Here is a 25,458-nt window from a genome sequence, read left to right as displayed (position 1 = left end):
TACTGCTAATGATACTGTTTTCATTACTAAAATCATGTATATAGTCCCTTATCATCCCCTCCAAGAGCTTGCATACTATTGACGTTAGACTAACTGGTCTGTAATTCCCAGGCATGTATCTTGGCCATTTTTGAAATATTGGTGCTTCATTCGCTTTTCTCCAAACAGCTGGTACCATTCCAGTCAGTAAAAAATTAGGAACAATGGTCTGGCAATTACTTGACCGAGTTCCCTAAGGACCCTCGGGTGCAAGCCATCTGGTCCTGGTGATTTATTAATGGTAAGTTTCCCAAGTCTATTTCTAATTCTGTCCTCTGTTAACCATGGAGGAGCGTCCTGTGATGTGTCATGAGGATAAACACTGCAGTGTTGGTTATTGAAGCCCCCCGATTCCCTTGTGAAGAATAAATTCAATACCTTTGCCAGATCTCCATCTTTTGTAACCAGATGTCCTTCCTCATTCTTTATGGGGCCAATATGGCCTGTCCTCCCTTTTTTACTGTTTATATACTTAAAGAATTTCTTGGGATTTTCTTTGCTCTCCTCTGCTATGTGTCTTTTGTGTTCTATCTTAGACGCCCTTATTGCACCCTTACATTTCTTGTTGCATTCTTTGTTAAGAAGTTCCCTTCACTGGAACTAAGGGGCCAAGCCCAACCCCTGAGGGGCCAAGTCTAACCCAGAGGGGCCAAGCCCAACCCCTGAAAAACAACCCCACACCATCAGTGGCAGTCTGATCATTAGGGGTGCACAGGTGCTACCCCCTATCCATATGCCCAACCCCCTAATCTACATGCAGGACACCTGACGCAATGGGTTTGGAAAGGCTCTAATAGGCTGTAAAATAGGATGGGCTCAGGGTGCAGAGCACTGTGCTCCAAGCCCACCCATTTGTTTGACAATAGCGAATATTCACTATTCTAACACTGATCCTCCTCCCAGCCAATCTGGAAGTGGGTCCTGAGGCCCGTCACCCAGTTGGCTGAAAGGGATCTTTTTGGATGCATAGGAGGAGGAGGGAGAAGAATCCTGGGGGGAGGGTGACCCAACCGATTGGGAGCAGTGGGGGTAGTGGAGCCACCAGCTGAACCAGAGGGGGTGGTCGTTTGCCCCCCAAAAAAACACCAGCCCCCAGTGCACATCATAATCCCCCTCCACCAAATTATTTTGACCATTGCACAATGCAAGGTCCATAAAGACGTGGATGAACAAGTTTTGAGTAGATGAACCTGACTGGCCTGCACAGAGTCCTAACTTCAACCCGATAGAACACCTTTGGGATGAATTAGAGTGGAGACTCTGAGCCAGGCCTTCTCCTCAAATCAATCAATCAATAGTCCATAGAAGTGTGAATAGTACATCAGTGTGTTCAGCTACGGTGACACACAAGCAAAACACTCCATAAGAAGTGAGGAAATAGATAGGATAGTGTCTCCACCTCTGCAGGCACTGCCGCTTACCAGCTGTGAATGATCCCCTATTACGGGAGACCAGATGTGCCTGTGGCTTAATACCCGGCCTCGGGTCTCTGTGCCATGCACCAAATTTCTTAGCATCTTCACCAATGGATATCCTCATGTACATATGAGCTCAATGGGACCAAGTAAAACCTTGAATATCAATCATCCATAGGATACCCGCCAATACTCTGCACTACCTGCCAATACTCTGCAATACCCGCCAATACTCTGCCCGCCAATACTCTGCAATAACCCACCAATACTCTTCAGTACCCTGCCAATACTCTGCAATACCCTGCCAATACTCTGCCATAAATTGCCATACCCAGCCATACTCGGAGATACCCTGCAATACCCAGCCATACTCGGAGATACCCTGCAATACCCAGCCATACTCGGAGTTGCCCTGCAATACCCAGCCATACTCAGAGATACCCTGCAATACCCAGCCATACTCTGTAATACCCTGCAATACCCAGCCAGCCGTCATATGATGTCCTTGACTTTGTGCGGGGATATCTGAATGATGGGTGTGGCTACAGGCATCATTCAGATATCAGCTTTTTCAGCCGGCGATTCCCTACACCATAAGAACAATCATAGCGGCTGTTCCACTGCTTGATCATTCTTACAGGAGGTGAGAGGGGACGCCCCCCTCCAGCCGCCCTCCGGTGCTTCTACCGACTAGCCAATACGATCAAAGCCAGAATCTTTTTTTTTTTTTGTTTTTCTTTTTTTTTGTTTCAGGCTGTCCAGCCTAGAGGTGAGATATGGGGTCTTATTGACCCCATATCTCACTGTAAAGAGGACCTGTCATGCTATATTCCTATTACAAGTGATGTTTACATTCCTTGTAATAGGAATAAAAGTGATACAAAAAAATATATTTTTGGGGAAAAATTTTTTTCTAAATAAAATAAAGTAAAATGAACAATATAAAAATACATTTAAAGCGCCCCTGTCCCCATGTGCTCGCATGCAGAAGCAAACGCATATGTAAGTCCCGCCCACATATAAAAACGGTGTTCAAACTACACATGTGAGGTATTGCTGCGAACGTTGGAGTGAGAGCAATAATTCTGGCACTAGACCTCCTCTGTAACTCAAAACATGTAACCAGTAAAAAAAAAATGTAAAGCGTCGCCTATGGGGATTTTTAAGTAGCGACATTTGACGCCATTCCACGAGCATGTGCAATTTTGAAGAGTGACATGTTAGGTATCGATTTACTCAGCGTAACTTCATCTTTCACATTATGCAAAAACATTGGGTTAACTTTACTGTTTTGTTTTTTTTACGCCCAAAAAAACGTTTGAAAAATTGCTGCACAAATACTGTGCGAGATAAAAAGTTGCAACGACCACCATTGTACTCTCCAGGGTCTTTGCTAAAAAAGAATATATAATGTTTTGGGGTTCTATGCAATTTTCTAGCAAATAAATGATGATTTTTACATGTAGGAGAGAAATGTCAGAATTGTCCTGGGTGCTCCAGAATGCCTGATGGCGCTCCCTGCATGTTGGGCCTCTGTATGTGGCCACACTGTGTAAAAGTCTCACACATGTGGTATCGCCGTACTCGGGAGTAATAGCAGAATGTGTTTTGGGGTGTAATTTGTGGTCTGCATATGCTGTGTGTGAGAAATAAACTGATAATATGACAATTTTGTGAAAAAAAAGGAAAAAAATCTTGATGTTGCAAAGAATTGTGGGAAAAAATTACAACTTCAAAAAACTCATCATGCCTCTTACTAAATACCTTGGAATGTCTTCTTTCCAAAAAGGGGTAATTTGGGGGGTATTTGTACTTTTCTGGCATGTTAGGGTCTCAAGAATTGAAATAGGCTGTCAGTCCTTCAGGTGTGATCAATTTTCAGATATTGGCACCATAGCTTGTGGACTCTATAACTTTCACAGAGACCAAATAATATCCACCAATTTTTACTTATTTTTACCAAAGATATGTAGTAGTATAAATTTTGGCCAAAATTTATGAAGAAAAATTACTAATCTGCTATATTTGATAACATAAACAAAATAAAATTCATTTTTTTACAGAATTTTCTGTATTTTTTCTTTTATAGCACAAAAAATAAAAAACCCAGCGGTGATTAAATACCACCAAAAGAAAGCTCTATTTGTGTAAAAAAAAAGGACAAAAATGTCATATAGGTCCAGTGTTGCATGACTGAGTAATTGTCATTCAAAATGTTAGAGCACCGAAAGCTGAAAATTGGTCTGGTTATTAAGGATGTTTAAGTGCCCGGTGGTCAAGTGGTTAATGTTTATATGTGTATAAAGGCAGGTGTCCTAATACTTTTGGTAATATAGTGTTTCTCAGTGCTGCTGACTAATTGGAAATTATAATATTCCACCCTGACCGATTGACTCAGTTTGATCAAATCCTATCAAAATTGATGGGATGAGACATTAAGGCTATTCAATTGTTTGTGGATTTGATTGTTTTGATGGAATCACACAAAATGCAGCAAGCTGTACTTTTTATAAACGCACATAAAGACAACACAATGGTATGAATGAGGTTTATTGAAATACACAAACTTTTTTTTGTATATGGATTTGTACTGCATTAAAAAAAACAAAAAAACATTTGGTTGGATCTGATTGTTGTAAACAAGTCGTGATAGGAGATGAGAGGGCGAGGTTATTCCTCCGCTTTGTACACATCCCTCTCGGAGAGCTCAGGAAACACAGGATTTCCTGATATGGGGGATGGGAGAGTATATACAAGAGACTGTATAAGGAAGTGAAACATTGCGAGATCCGTCTGAGCGTGTCACAGAGGTAAGAATTTCTTGTATCTCCTACACCACAATAGAAATATGTATTCCAGAAAGTTTATCAATCAGCAGATAAAGATACTCCAAACACCTGGTGTTGGTGCTCCAATCATCCCGGCACCATGGTTGTTATGGTGTCAGGATGATTGAACCACATTATTTCCTTCTTTTTTTTAAACATTTAACCCCTTGCCGACCAACGCATGTAAATTCACATCGGCAGAATGGTGCGGCTGGGCAAATGAGTGTACAGGTACATCCCTTTGAATTTGACGCTGTGTGGTCATGTAAGTGCCACGGGGATACCTGCGATCATCTCACGGAGCTGAAGAATGGGGAGATGCCGATGTAAACAAGCTTCCCCCCCACTCTGCCTAGTGACCGTGTCACTGATCGCTGTTCCCTGTGATCGGGAGCTATGATCTGTGCAGTGTCGTTCATAGCCCATCCCCCCTAACAGTTAGAATCACTCCCCCGGACACACTTAACCCCTCCCTAGCCCCTAATGGTTAACCCCTTCACTGCCAGTGTAATTGTAACAGTAATCAATACAATTTTATAGCACCAATCAATGTATAAATGACAATGGTCCCAAAAATGTGTCAAAAGTGTCCGATGTGTCCGCCATAATGTCGCAGTCACAATAAATATCGCAGATTGCCGCCATTACTAGTAAAAAAAAATATTAATAAAAATGCCATAAAACTATCCCCTATTTCAGGGTTTCACTGCCTTAGTAATTACCACAGCCCTTTTATCTGAGGGAAATCCTGAAAACATGACCTGTTGGGGCGCCTTGAGGACTGGAGTTGAGAAACACTGCCCTATTTTGTAGACGCTAACTTTTGCGCAAACCAATCAATAATCGCTTATTGTGATTTTTTTGTTACCAAAAATATGTAGAAGAATACGTATCGGCCTAAACTGAGGTATATTTAGGCCGCGTACACACGGGTGGACTGTCTGTCCAACTTAGTCCGCTGAAACACATTTCAGTGGACAGTCCGCTCGTGTGTGGGCTTGAGCAGACTTTTTCAGCGGATAGTCTGGCGGACTAAGTCTTTCGGAATGTTGGAAAGACTGTCCGCTGGACTCGCATTTCGGCGGACAATCCGCCCGTGTGTGTGTCAGTCCACCCTACTTTTGAAATGAGCGGACTTTTCCCGCCCGGAGAAAAGTCCGCTCGTTTCGAGCAGGTATTCAGGTAGGCGGGGCCCGCGACGGAGACGTCGCTGGCCCCGCCGCCTGGTATAAACTTAAAGGGGAGCCCCAACGCCGAAAAAAATCGGCGTGGGGGTTCCCCCAAAGTCCACAACAGACCCTTGTCCGAGCACGCTACCCGGCCGGCCAGGAAAGGGGAGCGAGCGAGCGCCCCCCCCTCCTGAGCCGTACCAGGCCGCGTGCCCTCAACATGGGGGGTGCCTTGGGGAAGGGGGGGCCCCCCACCCCAAAGCACCTTGTCCCCATGTTGATGAGGACAAGGGCTTCTTCCCGACAACCCTGGCCGTTGGTTGTCGGGGTCTGCGGGCGGGGGGCTTATCGGAATCCAGGAGCCCCCTTTAATAATTTGGGGGTCTTCTCGCCGGACTCCTCCGCTATCTTCTTGTAGCTCTTTTGCTAGCGGAGGAGTCGGGCTTTCTTCCTCGCCGCCGGCCTCTTCTCCCGACTTTGGGGGTCTTGTCCCCCTCTTCGGTTCTTCTGCCTGGCCACCGCGCCTTCTTATAGCTCTTTTGCAGGCGGTGGCCCGGTCTTCTGTCGCCGCCGTCGCCGCCGCCTTCCGTTCTTCTTCATCTTCTTTCTCTTCTTCTTCTCCAGGAGATGTTGCCTCGACGATCTCTCCGCCCACAATGCCAGGGCCGTGCTCCGCTGCCACTTATATAGGGACAATGGGACGGTGTCACATGGCTTTGTCACATGGGTTGGTCACATGGGTTGATGTCACATGGGGACTATGACATCGTAAGGGGGCGGGGTCACCATGTGACCAACCCATGTGACATAAAGCCATGTGACACCGCCCCATTGTCCCTATATAAGTGGCCGCCCAGCGCGGCCCTGGCATTGTGGCCGGAGAGATCGTCGAGGCAACATCTCCTGGAGAAGAAGAAGAGGAAGAAGAAGAAGAAGAAGAATGGAAGGCGGCGGCGACGGCGACGACAGAAGACCGGGCCACCGCCTGCAAAAGAGCTATAAGAAGGCGCGGTGGCCCGGCAGAAGAACCGAAGAGGGGGATAAGACCCCCGAAGTCGGGAGAAGAGGCCGGCGGCGAGGAAGAAAGCCGGACTCCTCCGCTAGCAAAAGAGCTACAAGAAGATAGCGGAGGAGTCCGGCGAGAAGACCCCCGAAGACGGAAGACTCCCGGAGCTGTGCAATAAAATATTTTATCTCGTGTGTTGTTTTTTTTTTTTTGGTACTTTTATTTTACAGGTGAATGGGTAGGGGTACATTGTACCCCATACTCATTCACATAGGGTGGGGGGCCGGTATCCGGGGGCCCCCCTATTAAAGGGGGCTCCCGGATTCCGATAAGCCCCCCGCCCGCAGACCCCGACAACCAACGGCCAGGGTTGTCGGGAAGAGGCCCTTGTCCTCATCAACATGGGGACAAGGTGCTTTGGGGTGGGGGGGCCGCGCGGCCCCCCCCTTCCCCAAGGCACCCCCCATGTTGAGGGCACGCGGCCTGGTACGGCTCAGGAGGGGGGGGGGGGGCGCTCGCTTGCCCCCCTTTCCTGGCCGGCCGGGTAGCGTGCTCGGACAAGGGTCTGTTGTGGACTTTGGGGGGACCCCCGCGCCGATTTTTTTCGGCGTTGGGGTTCCCCTTTAAGTCCATTCCAGGCGGCGGGTCAGCGACGTCTCCTTCGCGCTCGAAATGAGCGGACTTTCCTCCGCGTGTGTGGGCGAGTCCGTTCATTTCAAAAGTAGGGCGGATAGTATGGCGAACTTAGTCTGCCGTATTAGTCCGCTCAAAAAGTGCCGTGTGTGGGCAAGTACGTTCATTCGAAAGTAGGACGGACTGTCTGTCGGATTGTCTGACGGACTTAGTTGGCCAGACAGTCTGCCACGTGTGTACACGGCCTTATTATAACAAAAAGTAAAAAAATAATGTGTTTTTTTCAAAATTGTCGCTCTATTTTTGTTTATAGTGCAAAAAAAAACGCAGAGGTGATCAAATACCACCAAAAGAAATCTCTATTTGTGGGGGAAAAAGGATGTCAGTTTTGTTTGGGAGCCACGTCGCACGACCGCGCAATTGTCAGTTGAAGCGACACAGTGCCGAATCGCAAAAAGCGCTCTGGTAATTGGCCAGCAACAAGGTCCGGGGCTGAAGTCGTTAAATTATATTTAACTTCAACATTAGTACAGGTAGGTTCCCAGTCATGCACAGTAATCATGTGCGGATATTAATTGTATATCGGGGGAACGTGGCTCAGAGAGTTTTGGCTTCGTTAACATTCATCTCAGATACAGAGGAAAAGCAGCAGAAGATCTATAAAAGTTCTAGGAGAAGCTCCGCTCTCAGGATATAACAAGGTTTGCTGCCCTCTAATAGACCCCCATAAGGGGCTATGACAAATTGGAAAAAATTAAAGGGGGTACACGGCGCTACCCTAGAGAAGAGAGGGGGATCTCAATCCCTCAGCGTTGAGACCAGGGCTCAATTCCTGTGGGAACTCACGGGAACGGAGTTCCTGTACTTTTTCCACAACAGGAACTCAGTTCCCATTAGCAGCCGTGTCCTGCAAGACTTTGAAGTATGCGAGGTGTGTGGGAGGTGCTACACCAGCAGCCGCCGACACAGCTCGCAATAGTAAGTGCCGCACATCTGACCATTCAGGCATTGCCAGTAGGGGGCCCCATGACAGCTTCCTCTTCGATCTACCTGTCAATCACAGCTAGCTGATGGGTAGATCAGGTCCCTGCTGCTAAGAGATTGTATTTAGTCAGACCTCTCATGATGCGCTCCTCCCCGCCGGCCCCTCCTGATTTTCTGTCTCCTCCCCCCCCCCAGTCTCCTGCATACTTACTCTGTGTGTCCTGCTGAATCCCCCCTCCTCCTCTATCTCCAGTGCCATATGATGAGAGAATCCAGAGCAGGAGCACAGCTATTCTGCTCACAGGACATGCAGGGAGAGAGGTGAGCTGAGGGAGGAACATCAGTTTGGGGTGGTAAGCTGAGCACAATACCTGGCAAAGTTTAATGCCAGGAGGGAAGTTTATGTGGAAATATGTGAAGGGTTGGAATAGCAGCGAGTGTGTGTTGGAGCCCCTGCAGAGTTTGCAGCCCCCCCAAGCTAACATACATCTCCTAAGCAGGAACACATCACTATCTCCCCAAGCATTCTGTCCAGATAATGTGCACTTCATTTATCACCTTTCCATTTAACCCTGTGTTATCCAAACTCTGTTCAATGAAAAGTGTAAACTCACCACATAAACACTCTATATACAAAATAACATCCCCAATAAAGATCAGAACATGATGTTCACATTTACATGGAAGCACAATGGAATGAATGCTGATTATTCAGAGAATTACAGCATTTATGTTTATTGTGAATTGTTTTTTTTTTATGTACTAACAGTTAAGCTTCATACACAATACGAAGATTGGGTGAAAAATACCACCTTTGAAGCGTTTGTGCATATGAGCGTATCATTTTTTATTTTTTTTGGTGGGGGGAGGGGATCTTGGGTGGGAGTTCCCACACTTTTTTTCCCAGGACTTGACCCCTGGTTGAGACCATAGTGCACTACCCAACAATCTAGTGCTCTCGTATGTGATCATCTTATAAGTATATATACCACCAAACTCTGACATATATCAATGTGCAAATGGAACGCAATCCAGAAACCTCTCTTCACATATCAATACAGTTAATTATTACTTAATAACCGGCATGAAGAGCTAAACTCCACCTGTGAAATAAAGGAGGACACCAAAAATATCAAAAAAACAAGTTGTGTAAATAAATGAAAAAGTGAGCAGTGAACGATGTAAACACAATGCTGGTATTCCGGTGTAAACAGACCTATAAATAATAGTCCATCAATAAACTGATATACATTTTACCATAAATCATCCCATAGAAATAATTTGCTATCTTGCTGTGAGTTCCAAAGTCACCAAGTGCTTGACAAATCAGGTGACTCTTGTGCCCCCCTTAACCACTTAAGGACCACCGCATGCCATTGTACGTCATCACAATGGCATGTACAGGCACAAGCACGTACATATACGTGCTTGCCTTCCAGCGGGTGGGGGGTCCGATCGGACCCCCTCCCGCTGGATGCGGCATTCCGTTTCGCTGCAGGAGCGATCCGGGATGAGGGGATGGCCTTGGTTTCTGGCCATCGCCTCTCGATCGCTCCTGGCGAATGAGAAGCTTCCTCCCGCTGTGTATAGTAAACACAGGCAGGGAGGAAGTGATGTCATTCTCCTCAGGGCGATCTTATTGACCGGACTACGAGGAGAAGTGAAAGTAAGTGTGCACCAACACTACACTAACACATAGGCACACATAGGTACACAAACCCCCCGATCACCTCCCCCCAATTGCCCCCCCGATTCCCCCCCAGTTACAGTGTCACTGATTGCAGTGATCATTTATTTACTGATCACTGCATTCAGTGTCAGTTGTAAAAGTAAAAACTGTCAGGGCAGTTAGTGTTAGGTCCAGGGTAGCCCCCTACCACCCCCCAATAAAGGTTTAACCCCCTGATTGCCCCTAGAGTTAACCCTTTCACCCCCTTTTGCCAGTGTCACTAAGCGGTCATTTTTCTGATCGCTGCATTAGTGTCACTGGTGGGCCTAAGTAGCTAGTTATTTTTTTAGGTTCACCGACAGGTTTTTATAGCGCTAGGTACCCCGATATACTACCCAATAATGGTTTTAACCCCCTGATTGCCCCTAGTTAACCCTTTCACCCCCTTTTGCCAGTGTCACTAAGCGATCATTTTTCTGATCGCTGCATTAGTGTCGCTAGGTAGCTAGTTATTTTTTTGGGTTCACCGCCAGGTTTTTATATCGCTAGGTACCCCCATATACTACCCAATAATGGTTTTAACCCCATGATTGCCCCTAGTTAACCCTTTCACCAGCGATAACCGTATAAGTGTTACGGGTGACTTTGGTTAGTTTGCTTTTTATAGCATCAGGGCACCCACCATTTATTACCCAATAAAGGTTTAACCCCCTGATCACCCAGCAGGTGATATCAATTAGGTTTTAGGGTCAGGGTCTGCGTCGCCCCAGGCAGCGCTAGGTTAGTGCCAGTACTGCTAACACCCACGCGCAAAGCATACACCTCCCGTAGTGGTATAGAATCTGAACAGATCAATATCTGATCTGATCAGATCTATACTAGCGTCCCCAGCAGTTTAGGTTCCAAAAAAACACATTGTTAGCGGGATCAGCCCAGATACCTGCTGGCACCTGTGTTTTGCCCCTCCGCCCAGCCCTCCCAAGTGCAGTATCGATCGATCACTGTCACTTACAAAACACTAAACACATAACCGCAGCGATCGCAGAGTCAGGCCTGATCCCTGCCATCGCTAACAGTTTTTTTTGTAGAGTTTTATATTTAAATCCGGATGGCAGTGCTTGGTTTTCGGGGTCCCGTACGTGGCTAGGCTCCCAAAAAGTCCCCCACATGTGGTATCCCCATACTCAGGAGAAGCAGCAGAATTTATTTTGGGGTGTAATTTGACTTATGCCCATAGCATGTGTGAGCAATATATCATTTAGTGACAACTTTGTGCAAAAAAAAAAAAATTGTAATATTCCTGCAACTTGTGGCAAAATATAAAATATTTCATGGACTCAACATGCCTCTCAGTAAATAGCTTGGGGTGTCTACTTTCCAAAATGGGGTCATTTGGGGGGGTTTGTGCTATTTTGGCATTTTATGGCCTTCGAAACTGTGATAGGTAGTGAGGAGTCAAATCAAAAATTTGCACCCTTAGAAATCCTGAAGGCAGTGATTGGATTTCGGGGTGCCGTACGCGGCTAGACTCCCAAAAAGTCCCACATATGTTGTATCCCCGTACTCAGGAGAAGCAGCAGAATATATTTTGGGGTGCAATTCCACATATAACTATGGCATGTGTGAGCAATATATCATTTAGTGACAACTTTTTGTAAACTTTTTTTTTTTTGTGTCATTATTCAATCGCTTGGGACAAGAAAAAATATTCAATGGACTCAACATGCCCCTCTGCAATTTCCTTGGGGTGTCTACTTTCCAAAATGGGGTCATTTGGGGGGGTTTGTACTGCCCTGCCATTTTAGCACCTCAAGAAATGAGATGGGCAGTTGTAAATTAAAAGCTGTGTAAATTCCAGAAAATGTATCTTAGTTTGTAGACGCTATAACTTTTGCGCAAACCAATAAATATACGCTTATTGACTTTTTTTTTTTACTAAAGACATGTGGCTGAATTCATTTTGCCCTAAATGTATAACTAAAATTGAGTTTATTCGATTTTTCTTATAACAAAAAGTAGAAAATATATTTTTTTTCTCAAAATTTTCGGTCTTTTTCCATTTATATTGCAAAAAATAAAAATCGCAGAGGCAATCAAATACCATCAAAAGAAAGCTCTATTTGTGGGAAGAAAATGACGCAAATTTTGTTTAGGTACAACATTGCATGACCGCGCAATTCCAGTTAAATCGGTGCAGTGAGAAATTGTAAAAAGACCTCTGGTCCTTAGGCTGAAAATTGGTCTGGGGTTGAAGTGGTTAAAGAAGAAGTAAACCCTGATGGATGTTACTTCCTCTTTGTCTCCCTGCAAAGGTAAAGCATAATGGGGGGGCGTGGCCTAACCGGGGACAGAGATGGACGCCTGAGCCCTTTCCTCCGGCAAACAGGGAGCTAAAACGCATCTTTCTGGGCCAATCCGTCGCCATCCGACCATGGGGAAGGGGGATCGGAACACTCCTGGATCCAAGGAGACTGTAGATGCAGGTCAGTCTCCTCATACCAGCATACCGGCGATGTTTCGCCCGGCGCACGTGGAAGGCCTCAAAGCCGCGGCCTCGCCTAAGCAATCCTCCCCGCTCGGCACCTCCGGAGGTGCGACGGGCGGCGCGAACGGTCCGATGGGCCTGAACACAGACAGTTTCCCTCCACTAACCCAGGCTGTATCCCCCCAAGCTGCCCCAGCCACACAGGCCCTAAGCCTTGCAGATCTTCAGGCTGTAGCTCTAGATATTAAAGCTACACTGTCAGCAGCCATTACAGATCTGAAATCTGACATCCAGCACATGGCAGCAAGAATTGGAGCAGCTGAACAAACCACAGCTCGTCATTCTGATGCCCTGAGGCAAATACAAAGATCCTCTGACAACCACCTTTGTCACCTTATAGAGATGCAACGCCACATTGAAGACCTCGACAATAGAGGAAGGCGTCACAACATCAGAATCCGTGGGGTCCCCGAGACAGCAGACCAAACCCCTGTAATGCAAACGGCAACGTCCATTTTTAATGACCTGCTGGAGAGACCCCCTGACTCCCCAATTGACTTTGAAAGAATTCACCGTGCTCTCAGACCGAGAGGAAGAGACACTGACCCACCAAGAGACATTGTCTGTTGCTTGGTAAATTTCCCGCTAAAGGAAGCTATCCTTAAAAAAGCCAGAGAAAAAAACAGGGTGCTTTTCAACGGTCACGAAATCAAATTGTACCAAGACCTCTCTAACATTACCCTACAGCAACGCAGGGCCCTTCGCCCACTGCTGGACCAACTTCGGACCAGAGGCATTCCCTATAGATGGAAGTTTCCATTCTGCTTGTCCGCAACATGGAGAGGTCACACAGCGCTTCTACGCACTCCTGACGACTTGCATTCATTCTGTGAATCGCTCAACCTCCCTGTGACAGAGGTACCGGACTGGTACAACTCCTTCCAGATTCACAATACATGGATCGATGTAACAAATAACTCGACTCCCAGAGCGCAGAGAAACAGAGACCGCAGACGAAGGTCCCCATCAGCGCCGCACCATGGAAGGGGAGCAGATCATGCATCTCCCCGCCTAGAAGACGAGACCGAATTGACAGGCCAGATCTCATGGATACCTAAATCGCAGCCCATCGTATCTTGCACGCTGAAACTACCTGAAGCATTTACCTTGTAGAAGCCCCAAGACCCCCCTTTTTTTCTTTTTGTTCCTCCTCTCCGCAGTCTCTCTGATGATCCAACTGTCCCACCATCATCTTTTCCAATGATCTCACTCAGCCAGCTTACACCTTGTTTGCAGCTTGAAACTACACCCAGAAAACGCTCGTTACTCTCATCCAAGTATGGGTAAAACAAGTTTGCCCCTAAAGGTATGCCCCCCCAGGGGGTTCTTTAAGGCCCTTATTCAGGTTTTTCTGGTTTCCGAGCAAAATGTAGACTATATCGCTTAGATGGAACCTGGTTAGCATCTGGGCCTGCACTCACATTGTCTTACAGTTGCCCACTCACAACATGCTTATTTCTCCTGCCTTTTTTTTGCACTTCTTTTTTTTTTCTTTCTTTTTGTTTTCTGGGGTAAAGACTGAACTGAGAATGTTATAATAAAGTCTTCTTCTACAGGTGGTCTCACAATCAGATGGCGAACACTATTTTGAATACCCACCTTGCAATGGGCTATTTTATGAATACACTAGGGGGTCAGTCTAACCTTGAGTATGTTTCTTTTATCTAGGTTGCTCACTGTCTACTATGTGGATGTTACCTAGTTTTCTTTTGTTTTTTCTTTTTTTTTTCCTCATGATAACATACAAGAGCCCCAAGGCTCTAATCACCTTAGGTTTGTCTCTCTCATGTCTCTAGGGTCTGGGTTATCCCAATACCTGCCATATTTGAAGGTTTCTTTTAGTCTGGCTTGACCCCCATTCCACTAAGGTCATTGAGGTAAACTGTATTTTTTGTTCTTCCTTCTTCTCTGCCATTATATACATAAAGTTTAAGTTGTATGCTTGATTTCAACTTTTGTTTGTTACCAGTCAGAAGCTTCTGTTAGGGGTATTACCCCTTCTCTCTTTTACAACAGCTTCTGTTAACTGGGCGAGTGGAGAACCCCGCTAGTGCATATCCCCCATGGATCTGAGTAAGACCTATCCTAACTATCCTGCTCGATGTATAGACACATCCCTTCTGCTAACTGGGATCAGCACTAGTCTCCAAATCCACTGACACAATTATTTGTTGTTAATTCTGGGCTCCGAGCTCGGTGATGCCTGGCGGGATTCTCGGTTCGCCTTACTCCTTCTTTGTGCAAGGTTAAAGTTATTGTTATTATTATTATTGTTATTGCTATTAAGATTGTTGTTTAGAAGATTCCTTTACTACACACTACTACCAAGCAACATATTTACTCATGCCCTCCGAGGGTGAAAGGGTCTCATCCCCCTGACGCTTAGCCTCACAACATATACACAGGGTCTTCACTTAATTTGTTTTGTTGGTCATTATAGAGAGATATGCATTTCCACGGTCCAAGGTCGATCACTTACTCACACTTCTTCTCATTGCAACATAGGCTTGGCTGGCTCTGATCACAATACGCGATGCTGCCGCGCTACCCCCCTTTCACCTCCTTGCATCACAACCCTGTCCAGTTTTAAATTTCCATGCGCACTTGAGCTCCCTGGGCGCCGGTCCCCCTTACCTTATCTCAAACATCTTACTTTGTGTTACAACATCTGACACTTGTTTGTCCCCCCTTTTGGTCATTGAACCCACACAAGGAGTGATCTCCTATATCGCTCCTTGACCCTACCGGCATATACATATAGGTTGGCTTAGCTGGTCTAATCCTTCCTCCGGTATCTGTTCTACCTACCTGTTTTAGGTAATCCCTTCATCCCCCCCCCCCCTTTTTTTTTTTTTTTTTTTTACCCCTCCCCCCCTAATTTTATTTATTCTTTCTTCTTTTATTTTTCCATCTCTTTTTTCTTTCCCAACACCGTTGGCAGGTATATTCAGTTATGCCGTCTCAGGGATCGCATACCTCAACCCTTTCCCTCAAATTACTATCCATTAACGCCAAAGGGCTCAATATCCCTACTAAAAGAACCAAGTTCCTTTCTGAGTTTCACAAATACAGAGCCAACATAGTATGTATCCAAGAGACTCATTTCAAATCTAACAATGTTCCAAAACTCTCGGATGGACGTTTCCCCACTGTTTTCCACTCCACTAATCCTGAGGGGAAGACAAAAGGAGTATCCATCCTCATCTCGAAACACACCCCACTGCAGATACAAGATACAATGGTTGACCCGGGGGGAAGATACATCTTCCTTAAGGGAGAGGTGTCATCACGCCCGGTCACGATTGCCAACATTTACGCCCCCAATACGAAACAGGTAGCTTTTTTTCGTAAGGTCAAAGACCTTCTAACAAATTTTGCTTCCGGTATTCTAATACTGGGAGGGGACTTCAATGTTCCCCTCAACCCCATTGCTGACACTTCGAATGGCTCTTCGAGCATTCCCTTCAGGGCTCTTAAACAAATTAAATTACAGCTGCAGTTGCTAACGCTACATGACACGTGGAGAACTCTCAACCCTCAATCTAGAGATTACACTTACTTTTCCACAATCCATCAAAAATATTCCAGAATCGACTACTTCTACATCACACAATCAGACCTACCACTCCTGACGAATACAACTATTGAGCCAATGACTTTGTCTGACCACCACCCAATTACACTAACTTTGACTTTCCCGGAAAGAATCACTAAAACCAAAACTTGGAGAATGAACACCACTGTACTTAAAGACCCTATAGATATTCTCCGCTTCAGAGACATACTCACCGAATATTTTACTCGTAACGACACTAACGATACCTCCAACGTCATTCAATGGGAAGCCCACAAAAGTGTCATCAGAGGCGAATTTATTAGGAAACTGACCCAACTCAAAAAAGAAAAACAAGCTAGAATCAAATCCCTAGTAGATCACATACACAAATTAGAACTTCTACACAAAAAAACTATGGCTGTCTCCGCGTTTGAGGAGTTGACTAAAGCTAGAGACTCGCTTGCCGACGAACTGAATCTAAAGGCCAAAAGGCAATATATATTACGTCATAAAATATACTACGAACAAGGCAATAAAAGCGGCAAAGTTCTTGCAAGAGCGGTTCAGAGTAAGAAAGCAGCTTCCACCATACACCAAATAAAAGACAACAAAGGAAAGTCGTATTCCTCGAATGAGGAGATAGCCAACCAATTTGAGCAGTACTACCAATCACTTTATAATATCCCTCCCAATCCCAAGTTTCCCCCAAACTCAGAGGCTAGAACTAAACTCATTCAAGAGTATTTAGACAAACACAGCCCCCCGAAAATAGCACACAATATCGCTCTGGAACTCGAATCTCCCATTAATGGAGTAGAATTTGATAGAGCTTTAAAAGACATGAAAACTGGCAAAGCCCCGGGTCCAGATGGTCTCCCACTTCAATATTACAAAACTTTTCTCGACATTCTTAAACCCAGGTTCTTGAAAACTTTCCAATCACTCCATTCCGAATGAAACCCCCCCAAACAGGTCCTGGAAGCGCACATAGCAGTCATTCCCAAAGAAGGAAAAGACCCAACCCTCGTCACGAATTACCGCCCAATTTCTTTAATAAACGTGGATATTAAAATTTATGCCAAAATTCTCGCCAATAGAATATTACCCTTACTTCCATCACTAATCTCCCTTGACCAAGTGGGATTCATCCCGGGTAGGGAGGGCCGGGACAATACCATTAAGGCCCTGAACATAAACAATTGGCTGACTTCCAAAAAGAAACAGGGATTCTTCCTCTCTCTCGACGCCGAGAAGGCGTTCGACAGAGTGGCCTGGGACTTTATCGATGCAGTCCTTAAAAACATCGGCTTACTGCCTAAGATGAGAGCATACATCTCTGCACTTTACTCTAATCCTACAGCTCGCGTCCGCACCAACGGCCACCTGTCGAACGCCTTCACCCTTAAAAATGGGACGCGTCAAGGTTGTCCCTTGTCCCCGCTTCTATTCGTTCTCACCCTTGAACCGCTTCTTAATAAAATCAGAGCCAACCCGGACATAAAAGGCATAGAAATAAAAGACCATTCCTATAAAATCGCCGCTTTCGCAGATGACATGCTACTCTTCCTATCGCAACCCCATATTTCACTGCCTAATATAATTCAAGAACTTGAGGCGTTCCAATCAATATCCAACTTAAAAATTAACCACTCCAAATCGGTAGCACTAAACATATCCTTACCCTCCAATGATGTTGAACTATGTAAGAAAAATTTCCCATTCACGTGGTCCCCTAAACATATTACCTATCTTGGGATAGAAATACCCTCAAATCTAACTGACCTTTTCAAACTCAATTTTTTACCCTTACTTAAAGACTCACAAGAGGACCTTATAAGATGGAACTCCCTCAACATTTCGTGGTTTGGTAGGGCTTCTTTGATAAAAATGACTATTCTTCCCAGATTTCTTTACGCTATGCAAACGATCCCTATCAGATTACCTTCTTCCTTCTTTGCCGCCTTTCGCAAAGCGTGTACCACCTTTATTTGGAGGAGTAAACCTCCTAGAATCAAATACACAAGATTAACTCTCCCAAAAAATAAAGGTGGAATAGCCCTCCCGGACCTGAAAAAGTACCACCAAGCAGCTATACTCACACGTATAGTGGACTGGAATCTACACCAGCCTATCAAGGACTGGGTATCACTAGAACAAGCCCAATTCGCCTTCCCACTCAGTCATCTTCCATGGATAAACCCCAAATACCACTCAAAAGAGATTAGATCTCATCCTATTATCGGTCCCACGTTAGCAATATTCCATGACACGTATAAAAAAAGTGACCCCACCCCTTGGATCAGTTCCCTAACGCCTCTCAGAGACAACCCCGACTTTCCCCCAGGAAACAAACAAAAATCTTTTTTAGAAAACTGGCCCCACAAAAATGTACTGATTAAACATTTCTTACACAATGGGAAACTTCTTCCCCTCGAGGAAATCAATAAAGACAACGACCCGAGACTAATCTCCCACTGGACATACCTCCAAATAAGACATTTTCTCTCCACGGCAGTACTGACAACTCTGAGTTCCAAACCCCCCAAGACCATTGAAACTCTATGCTCAGGTATGCACCCTCAAAGACACAATATTTCAATTATCTACAACTCATTATTTGACAAGGGTCTAGAATTCTCTTTCCCATCCTGTCTAGCCTGGGAAAACGACCTCAACCTTTCATTCACTAATAAAAATTGGGAAACTATTTTCATGTACGCTCACAAAGGCTCACTCAATGTCGCTACTCAGGAGTGCGGGTTTAAGATTCTAACCAGATGGTATAGAACACCCAGCACCATACAGAAATTCAACCCCCAGTTCTCCAACAAGTGCTGGAGGTGCAGTGGTGAAGTGGGATCATTATTCCACATATGGTGGACTTGCACTCATATCCAACCATTTTGGAAAATGGTTCATGAAACCATTACATCTATAACCTCAGAACCGTTAGATTTCGAACCAGCCCACTTTCTACTGCACCACAACACAATCCCCTCAAAAAGATATTTGAAATCCCTAGTGATGATAATGACAAACGCTGCTAGACACTGCATCCCCTCCCATTGGAGGTCAACTTCAATCCCAACGAAAAAAGAATGGTTCAGAAGGATCACCTCTATTGAAACTATTGAAGAGCTTATCAGTATCTCACAAGAAAGAATGTTACAATTCACCTCAACCTGGTCAAAATGGCTAGCTTTTAAAGATACTCAGGAATACAAATCGTCTATTTAAATATTATCTGCTGCCGACTTTCTGTCAGAGTTCTATGTTTTTGTACTTGAGATATTCATACAGCGCAGGCCGCTGTCCACCCTTCCTCACTGCCTAATCCTCCCTCCTGCCACTACGCCTAATTATAAACTCCCCCCCCCCCTTTTTTTTTTTTTTCTCCCTTCCCCCCCCCCCTTTCCCCTTCCTCCTCAAGGATATTGTTATTTTATCTTTATATAAGCTTTGATTCTCTTTTTGCCTTATCTGACAAATACAATTCTTCATTTTTGTCTAAAACATCCTATACTGTAACTGTTCAATCCTTGTGAACTTGGCAATCTCTTATATATCTTTGCTTACATTTAAGATATTGTGTTGAAATGTAAACATCAATGTGCGATTCAATTTTGATTGTAATGTTCTGTTACTTTTCAATAAAATTTGTGTAAAAAAAAAAAAAAAAAAAGCATAATGGGCTACTATGCATCGCATAGTAGCCCATTATATGTCACTTACCTGACACAGGAGCCAGCGATGTCACCGCTGTCCCCTGTACTCCGGAGCGTCCATCTTCCTTTCGGATATCGCTGCTCTGGCCACTCAAAGCGCCGGAGCAGCGATGACGTCACTACCGCACATGTGCACGGGAGCCGCCACTAATGGCATATCGCCGTTAGCAGTGGCATGACGTAGACAGCTGTCACTGTCTTTAAGTAAATATTTCCTAAACCGTGTAGGTTTAGGAGATATTTCTTGGACCTACAGGTAAGGCTTAATCTAGGCTTACCTGTAGGTCAAAGTGGTTTGTAAGGGTTTACAACCACTTTAAGCCCTTGTACACACGGTCAGAAAATCCGATGGAAAATGTCCGTTCGGACCGTGTTGGGGGGGTTAAGTGTCATTGCTGTGAGGAATTAAGTTGTTTTGCATTTCTATTGTTCATTTAAGTCTGTCCTTGTGTGTATTGTAAAGTGCCAGACAGACTGGCTGCTAACCCTTTGTGAAAAGATGTGTATTGGGTGGGATCGTTTGAAGCCTAGCAGATGCCAGGGTGAGGTGTTGAGCCTTGGGATGTGTGGGTGGAGCTGGGCTCTTGTTCATGTTAAAGCATGTGCCTTGAATTGTGTATAAAGTTACAATGTTGGTCTTTAATAAATTCATTCCTACTACAGCAGAGACAGAGTGCGTCTCGTCTTTTTGCCAGAGGGGTCGGCTCCTATAGGAAAGGGTCGTTTAGCTGTGGATATTGGTAGCGAGTGGATGTGTGTCCAGAAGAGGGAACATCGTAAACGGCGTTAACCCCCTTTACATTAGGGGAGCCGTTACAACATAGGTCATGTCTGCCATGGGGACCATGATCTTCACCAAACCAAGCAGTTTTTCCAGCGCTGCCTTCCTCTTTCTTAGGTCCTTATAAAAGGGGTTGTTCATCTGCCACAGGCAGGGCAGCTCCCTGAGCATATCAACAATTAGCTCCATAAAATGTGTTTCCTTGAAGGGATCCATCTTGTCTGCAAGACACAACACAAGACAAACCCTAATAATGTCAGGCTAAACTCTCCTAATCTTGTCCCAACATAGGCCTATATAGAAGCAGTATAGGTTAGTGATGTACCAAGTTAAAATTGTACCTTTGTGTGAACGATCGGCGTGTCAGCTCCTAACTCTGCTCACAGATCGTATGTACAACACACGCATGTTGCGTTTTATATACAGTGTGTATGTATGAAACTCTGCCTGCCCCTGATGTTCTTTCTAGACTATTCCCCACCCCTTCTCTCTTGGCGCAGTGGGGAGAGCACATGGCGGAGACACAGCAGGTGCACACTAATAATTCCACTAACGAGGAGGAGGGCGAGGAAAGCCCAGATCCTGAAACGTCCCGATCCTGGAGAAGAAGATTTAAGGCCTCAAATATGTCTTTTGGAGAGATGTTGGAGACGGTGGACATATTGAAGAGGAACGACTATGATGGGAAGTATGAACCTTACCCAAACCCAAATATCAGAAAGGCCAAGATCATGACTAAAGTTGAGAAGAGTCTGCAGAAGTATTTTGGGGTACGATGATCCAAGGATCAACTGAGAAAACGCTGGTCAGACCTGAAACTGAGGAAGCATGATCAGTACAGAAGGATCAAGCGAGTTCTTCAAAAAGTAAGTAGTTGTCGTGTGTTCATATTATTATTATTGCTTGCATACTGCTCCATGTGCTTTGATTTAATGTTGTACAGTTTAAAATGGCCACTTTCATGTTCATGGGTTCAATCGTTCGTAATAAACATCGTTCGTTAGCCCACTCTAAAAATAATGTGTTTTGCCAAGTTGCATTTGACTATATTTGTTCACACTGCAGGTAAGTATTCCAGCTTTAGAAAGTGTCAAAAATAATGTTTTCACATTTGAACTCTGCCAAAAAACACAATTGTACGACACTTCCAAGCAATGTTTCATATTCCTATTTCTGCCCTCAAATATCTGTGTGCTAAGTATTCCTTTTTTACATTCTCATAGGGGAGAGAAGACTTGGGATGTCTGAGGACACCAGGGACCCCACACCTCCCAAAGAAGGGGAAATACCAACACCAGAAGCAGGGAAGGAGAGATTGTCGAAATTTGCGAAATTGTCACCACAACAGGTGAGTGTCGGAGACCACAGCTTCAGGTAAGCTAATCAATGTATGTCTGCATATTTATAATACATGGTGTGTTTTTATTGGTTTATTTTTAGGTGATGTGGATGTTGTGGAAGAAGAATCGCATTTTACCAGTGAAAGTGCCCAGATCCTCATTGGGGAGATAATGGGGTGCAATCACGATTTAGAGAATATCCAGAAAAACATCAATGATGTTCAACAAAAAATGAAGAACATCATTGATGTTTTAGGGAGAGTCTGAAACTCCCAAAACTAGCTAGCATCCATTTTAAATTTTCAAAAACACTTTTATATTTTTAGAAAAGCCAAATTTGGAAGATGCGCACAGTGTGTCAAGATGTGCTATCTCCCATCATGGGGGATCAATGTACACGTTTTGTGGGTGCAGCCTCTTCCTTGCTACTAAAGTGGCTGAGATGAAGGGGTTGCATCCCCAAAACACATACATTGATAACCCATGATGGGAGATAGCACATGTTGACATTAGGCCGCGTACACACGGGCGGACTGTTCGCCCAACTTTGTCCACTGAACAGTGTTTCAGCGGACAGTCCGCTCGTGTGTGGGCTTCAGCGGACAGTTTCAGCGGACAGTCTGACGAACAAAGTTTTTCGGAATTCCCGTAAGACAGTCCGCAGAAACTTGGTTTGAGCGGACAGTCCGCTCGTGTGTAGGCTTGTTCGACAAACTAAGTCTCGCGCATGCTCAGAAAGAATTTACACGGCGAAGGTTGCATTGCAGTGTATAGGACGTCGTTTTTCTAGTCCCGTCGTACGTGCTGTACACGTCATCACGCACGCTTTCAGCGGACTGTTCGTTCATCGTGTGTGGTCAAGTCCGTTCATGCAAATTTTGAGCGGACTGTTTGTCGTACTGTTTGACGAACAAAGTTGGGCGAACAGTCCGCCCGTGTGTACGCGGCCATAGGCATGGGATCAGGAAGAAACTGGCCACTTTTTGATTCTCAATTTGTGTGCATCTTCCAAATTTGGCTTTTCCAGGGGTGTCACCCCATCTGATGAAGGCAATATCAGCACAGTTTGTACATACTCATGTCTGATATTGTCTTCACTTTTCAAAGTTGAACTTTGTAAGTTCCTGTGTTCTGTATTTTATGCTTTGATACATGCCTATTTACACAAAAACGCAAGTTATAAAAATCTTACTCAAAATAATGTTATATACACCAAATATGTTGGTTTGTTGTAAAACCCTTTTCTAAACGCACATGTGAATGTGCTTTGAGTGAAAAGTTAAATTATCAACAATGTGTGGCTTCCTTTTTCAATGTGCAAAAGCAATATTTGTAGTAAAGTTGTTGTTTTCTGTGGCAATGGGTGTTATTTACTAAAGGCAAATCCACTTTGCACTCCAAGTGCAGTTTCAGGTGCACTTTTGCAGTGCACTTGTAGTGCATAGTGGATTTGCCTTTAGTAAATAACACCCACAGTGACGTTTAAATTTCCCCAATCATGCCATTTTCATGACCCCACATATTTCTGCCATGGTGCTGAAAATTAGCAATATTTTTGTCATTAATGCACTACATACATTATCAACAAAAACGAGGTGTGTGTGTAGCAGACCCACAACATAATAAGATTATCTGAAGAAGAGACTGTCACCTCATCTTACTCAGAACTTGGGCTTGCACTGTTGTAGAAAAAGGGCCAAAAAACAGCAAAAATACCTAGGAGACACCTAAAACAAAGCCAAGCAGTAGATAAAAAAAAGATTATTGCAGTTTCAAAGAAAAATGTATTTAAAAAATGCCTCTCAGACATTGTCTAGCATATCAATGGTCCCCCTACCCACAAAGTACTCCATGTATTGGTTTCTGACCTCGTGGGTGCTTTGGGGGGGCAAGCCAGGACGAGCAGCTTCAAGGGCCGTGAGGTTGACATTTTCCGGCAAGTCTGCATCAGGGCCAACTGAGGCCACATAGTTTGCTGAATGTTTTTTGAAAAAATTGTGCAGAACACAGCAGGCAAGCACAATGTGATTTAGTTTATATTCCGCCATGTGTATTGGCATCAAAAATGGGCGGAACCAGCTGGCCATTATCCCGAAAGTGTTCTCCATGACTCTTCTGGCTCTGGCCAGCCGCACATTAAAGATCCTCTGATCCAGGGTGAGGGTCCTCATCGGGAAAGGCCACATCAGATGGTTTGCAGAGCAAATGCCTCATCCGCGACGAAAACAAATGGGAGTCCTTCTACATTCTCCTCTGGAGGTGGCAAGCCCAGACTGCCACTCTGGAGACGCCAGTTGAATTACGTCCATGCGAACACTCCACCATCCGACATACGGCCATTTTTCGCCACGTCCACATACATACATCGCTGACACCACCGCCAACATCACAATAATATTATACCCCTTGTAATTATAATAGTAGGACCCTGAACTGGGGGGTGGGATGATGCGGACGTGTTTCCCATCAATTACACCTCCACAATTGGGAAAGTCCCAACGGCTGGCAAAGTGGGAGGCCACAGTCTGCCATTCCTGTGGTGTTGAAGGAAACTGTGGAGTGAAACAAGAAGAAAAAATAGTAATTTTGCACATCAACATTGCAAGCAGATTAGACACAAACATTTTTTGGACAATATCAGTATAACATTTTTGGAAATGACTATTTAAAGCCTAAAGTATGAGGTCCCCTTATCAGATTCCTCACTCCCCCCCACCCCCCATCTGATGGCCCATTGCAAAAAATGAGGGGGGATGTTTTGGACAGGTAACCCTCTCCACTTCATTGAGAGCTGAATGCATAAATAATGTGTGATACTTTGGCCAGCCCCTCCTTACTTACACTATTGGCAGCCCACCGATCAGGTAATAAGTGTCATAATACAAAAAAGGAACAAATGGAAGCACATTTTGCTATTACCTATCAAGATAATAATAGGAGCAAAAAAAAACTTTAAACTGTAGCATTTGAAAGTATTTGAGGCAGGCCCTTGCACTACATGCTTTGGGGAATTCATCCATAAATCTGACCAGAAAAAAGGTAGGTATAGTGTGTATTAGGTTTGACAAAGTCAGCAGATAGAGGATTGCTATCAGCTGACCTAGCAATTGGGGGGAGGGGGGTTCCTAATGAGTTTGGCCCAACCCCAAAAAAAATTCTGGCACTCTGCATGAATTTAAGCACACGCATAACATTTGTACACATTTTAGTTGGTGTTTAGGGGAAAGCAATATTATGGAGCTGACAAAATACATTGCTAAGTGACTAGGCTATAGGTTTATGGCCCCAGAAGAGCATGCTGGGGAAGTTAGTAAGGGAAAATATGCATGAAGGAAAAAAAAGAACTTGAAAAGCTTCCAGCATGCAAGAGGACAAAGGGGCACAGCATATCAATTAGAGCATATTGCAATCATGGTAATTAGGGAATGAGGAAAGAAATACAACACATTAGCAAACATTAAATATATAGAATGTGATGTTAAAGGAGAAAACTTACCTTCATATAGTTCTACTGCAGGACCTGAATGATGGCAGAACAGGTCTCTGGAATAATCATTCCCAGAGCCTGGGAGGAGATGCCTGTCAAGAACTTGAGGTCCTGAAGACTTCTCCCTGTCGCCAAGTAGCGCAAGGTAGCGATGAGCCTCTGCTCATGAGTGATGGCTTGCCGCATGCAGGTATCCTGCCTGCTGATATAAGGGGACAGCAAAGCCAGCAGACTAGGAAAAATGGGGTCCATCATCCGGAGATAATTCCTGAAATCATCAG

General features: G+C 44.7%; 1 protein-coding gene across 5 annotated transcripts in view; it reads left to right on the top strand.

The window, feature by feature from the left end:
• Window positions 1-4,176: 4,176 nt before the first annotated feature.
• LOC143981455 (NACHT, LRR and PYD domains-containing protein 3-like) overlaps window positions 4,177-25,458 on the top strand; it is a 182,835-nt gene continuing 161,553 nt past the window's right edge. The window contains exon 1 of one of the 5 annotated variants that reach the window (XM_077479317.1): window positions 4,177-4,264. The gene's annotated coding sequence lies outside the window, so the exon portion shown is untranslated. Of the gene's footprint in view, window positions 4,265-7,600; window positions 7,624-21,677; window positions 21,699-25,458 lie in introns of those variants that run through there. The other 4 variants (XM_077479315.1, XM_077479312.1, XM_077479313.1 and 1 more) reach the window with 4 other exon arrangements.

This window comes from Lithobates pipiens, unplaced genomic scaffold (genome assembly GCF_037356315.1).
Source record: "Lithobates pipiens isolate NorthernLeopardFrog02 unplaced genomic scaffold, aLitPip1_a1.2 Scaffold_157, whole genome shotgun sequence".
Taxonomy (NCBI): Eukaryota; Metazoa; Chordata; class Amphibia; order Anura; family Ranidae; genus Lithobates; species Lithobates pipiens.
This window is presented reverse-complemented; position numbering and strand designations above follow the sequence as displayed.